The sequence below is a fragment of the Triticum urartu genome, chromosome 3A (genome assembly GCF_056163025.1).
Source record: "Triticum urartu cultivar PI428250 chromosome 3A, HENAU_Tu73, whole genome shotgun sequence".
Taxonomy (NCBI): Eukaryota; Viridiplantae; Streptophyta; class Magnoliopsida; order Poales; family Poaceae; genus Triticum; species Triticum urartu.
The window spans coordinates 136,608,400-136,612,707 of record NC_141875.1 but is presented as its reverse complement, the minus strand read 5'-3'; positions in this window follow the sequence as shown (position 1 = coordinate 136,612,707).

The following is a 4,308-nucleotide window of genomic DNA, read 5'->3' as shown; positions in this document are numbered from 1 at the left end:
TTTGCCATGTTATATTAATGCATCTATATACTTGGTAAAGGGTGGAAGGCTCGGCCTCTCGCCTAGTGTTTTGTTCCACTCTTGCCGCCCTAGTTTTCGTCATATCGGTGTTATGTTCCCGGATTTTGCGTTCCTTACGCGGTTGGGTTATAATGGGAACCCCTTGATAGTTCGCCTTGATTAAAGCTTTTCCAGCAATGCCCAACCTTGGTTTTACCATTTGCCACCTAGCCTCTTTTTCCCTTGGGTTTCCGGAGCCCGAGGGTCATCTTATTTTAAACCCCCCCCCCCCGGGCCAGTGCTCCTCTGAGTGTTGGTCCACCTGTCAGCTGCCGGTGGCCACCAGGGACAACTCTGGGCTGGCCTACCCGTACCTAGGACAATCTGAGTGTGCCCTGAGAAAGAGATATGTGCAGATCCTATCGGGATTTGTCAGCACATTCGGGCGGTGTTGCTGGATTTGTTTTAACCTGTCGAAGTGTCTTGAAGAACCGAGATACTGAGTCTGATCGGAACGTCTTGGGAGGAGGTCTATTCCTTCATTGACCGTGAGAGCTTGTCATGGGCTAAGTTGGGACTCCCCTGCAGGGACTGGAACTTTCGAAAGTCGTGCCCGCGGTTATGGGCAGATGGGAATTTGTTAATGTCCGGTTGTAGATAACTTGAACCTTAACTTAATTAAAATGAATCAACTGAGTGTGTTACCGTGATGGCCTCTTCTTGGCGGAGTCCGGGAAGTGGACACGGTGTTGGAGTAATGTTTGCGCAGGTTGCTCTCTAGTTTCTCGCTCGCGCTTTGCCTCCTCTTCTCGCTCTCTTTTGCGAACAGGATAGCCACCATATATGCTAGTCGCTTGCTGCAGCTCCACATATTTACCTTGCCTTACCTATTAGCTTAAATAGTCTTGAACGCGAGGGTGCGAGATTGCTGAGTCCCTGTGGCTCACAGATTACTATTACACCAGATGCAGGGCCTGATGATTCCGCTCCAGGAGACGCGCTTGAGCTCAAGTGGGAGTTCGACGAAGACTCTCAACGATACTATGTTTCCTTTCCTGATGATCAGTAGTGGTGCCCAGTTGGGGTGATCGGGACCGTGTCGCATGTTGGGTTATCTTTTATTTTGGCGCGTAGTCGGGCCATGAGTGTTTGGTTGATGTAATGTTATTTATGTACCTTGATTGACGTGGCGAGTGTAAGCCAACTATGTTTTCTCCCCTTTATTATTTATACTACATGGGATGTTGTGAAGATTGCCTTACTTGCGACATATGCCTTCAATGCGATTATGCCTCTAAGTCGTGCCTCGACACGTGGGATATATAGTCGCATCGACGGTGTTACACCCGAACTGTGCGTCTAAGGCGGATGGTAACAGGAGGCAGGGGACACGATGTTTACCCAGGTTCGGGCCCTCTTGAAGGAGGTAATACCCTACATCCTACTTGATTGTTCTTGATGATATGAGTATTACAAGAGTTGATCTACCACGAGATCATAGTGGCTCAACCCTAGAAGCTAGCCTATGGTATGATTGTTGTATATATCTATCAACTAGCCTGGCCTCGGTTTATATAATGCACCAGAGGCCTAGGATAACAAGAGTGCTAGCCGAATACGCCGGTGGGGAGGAGTGCTTGTCTTGATCACCAAGTCTTGTGGAATCTTTCATGTATGCCATAGCTGTCCGAACTGGCCCATGAGTACACGGCCATGGGGGTCCTCGACCCAATCTAACAGATCAGGAGATGACGTGGTGAGTACCCCCTAGTCCAGGACACCGTCAGTCGGTATTGTCCAAACAGTGTGTGCATGCGCGGTATCCCTTGTTTGTCTGTCCTGAAAGGTTACTGAGAGCAGGCCAATCGTTGATGATCACGAACAGCAACGCGTGTAGGTCAAATTCTTCTTATTTGTGCTCATCCCATGCACGTATAGCTTTTCCATTCAGCAGCTATAAGAGTTCTTCAACTAATGTCCTTAGGTACACATCAATGTCGTTGTCGGGTTGCTTAGGGCCTTGGATGGGCACTGACATCATAATAAACTTTCGCTTCATGCACAACCAAGGAGGAAGGTTATACATACATAGAGTCACAGGCCAGGTGCTATGGTTGCTGCTCTGCTCCCCAAAAGTATTAATGCCATCTGCGCTTAGACCAAACCATACGTTCCTTCCGTCACCTGCAAAGTTCTCCCAGTACTTTCTCTCGATTTTCTCCACTGCGACTGATACGTCTCCAACGTATCTATAATTTTTGATTGCTCCATGCTATATTATCTACTGTTTTGGAAATTATTGGGCTTTATTATCCACTTTTGTATTATTTTTGGGACTAACCTATTAACCGGAGGCCCAGCCCAGAATTGCTGTTTTTTGCCTGTTTTAGGGTTTCGAAGAAAAGAAATATCAAACGGAGTCCAAACGGAATGAAACCTTCGGGAACGTGATTTTCTCACCGAATACAACTCGGGAGACTTGGACCCTACGTCAAGCCAATCAGCAGGAGGCCACGAGGTAGGGGGCGCGCCTGCCCCCCCCCCCCTAGGTGCGCCCTCCACCCTCGTGGGCCCCCTGTTGCTCCACCGACTTACTTCTTCCTCTTATATATATCCACGTACCCCCAAACGATCAGATACGGATCCAAAAACCTAATTCCACCGCCGCAACTTTCTGTATCCATGAGATCCCATCTTGGGGCCTGTTCCAGAGCTCCACCGGAGGGGGCATCGATCACGGAGGGCTTCTACATCATCATCCAAGCCCCTCCGATGAACTGTGAGTAGTTTACTTCAGACCTACGGGTCCATAGTTAGTAGCTAGATGGCTTCTTCTCTCTTTTTGGATCTCAATACAATGTTCTCCCCCTCTCTCGTGGCGATCTATTCGATGTAATCTTCTTTTTGCGGTGTGTTTGTTGAGACCGATGAATTGTGGGTTTATGATCAAGTCTATCTATGAATAATATTTGAATCTTCTCTGAATTCTTTTATGTATGATTGGTTATCTTTGCAAGTCTCTTCAAATTATCAGTTTGGTTTGGCCTACTAGATTGGTTGTTCTTGCCATGGGAGAAGTGCTTAGCTTTGGGTTCGATCTTGCGGTGTCCTTTCCCATTGACAGAAGGGGCAGCAAGGCACGTATTGTATCGTTGTCATCAAGGATAACAAGATGGGGTTTTTATCATATTGCATGAAACTATCCCTCTACATCATGTCATCTTGCTTAAGGCGTTACTCTGTTTTTAACTTAATACTCTAGATGCATGCTGGATAGCGGTCGATGAGTGGAGTAATAGTAGTAGATGCAGGCAGGAGTCGGTCTACTTGTCTCGGACGTGATGCCTATATACATGATCATACCTAGATATTCTCATAACTATGCTCAATTCTGTCAATTGCTCAACAGTAATTTGTTCACCCATCGTAGAATACTTATGCTCTTGAGAGAAGGCACTAGTGAAACCTATGGCCCCCAAGTCTCTTTCTCATCATATCAATCTCTATCACTTTATTATTGCTTTTCTTTTTATTTTTACTTTGCATCTCTATACCAAAAATATTATTTATCATCTCTATTAGATCTCACTTTTGTAAGTGACCGTGAAGGGATTGAAAACCCCTAAGCGCGTTGGTTGCGTTGAGCTATTGTTTTTGTGTAGGTACGAGGGACTCGCGCGTAGCCTCCTACTGGATTGATACCTTGGTTCTCAAAAACTGAGGGAAATACTTACGCTACTTTGCTGCATCATCCTCTCCTCTTCGGGGAAATCCAACGCAGTGCTCAAGAGGTAGCAAGAAGAATTTCTGGCGCCGTTGCCGGGGAGGTTCACGCAAGTCAAGATTTGACTCTCGACAACGAGCCATTTCTGGCGCCGTTGCCGGGGAGTCTGCGCAAAAGTCAACATACCAAGTACCCATCACAATCCATATCTCCCGCATTACATTATTTGCCATTTGCCTCTCGTTTTCCTCTCCCCCAATTCACCCTTGCCGTTTTATTCGCCCTCTCGCTATCCTCCCTCTCTATTTGCCTCTTTCTGCCCGTTTCTTGTTTGCTCGTATGGTTGGAATAGTTGTTTATTTATTCCTAAATAGAGAACCTAAGATCTACGGATCCTCATCCACTTGCTAATCTTTTTAAGAGATCCAATTATGATGAACCAATTGCTAGTGAGTTTTGTGCACTAGATTATCTTTATGAAGTTTTGCTTGAAATTCGTGAATCTGAAAAGTGTGATGAATTACTTAAGCGATTCACGATAGATCTTTGAATAAAAACCATGATTGCAATGATTTTACTATAAA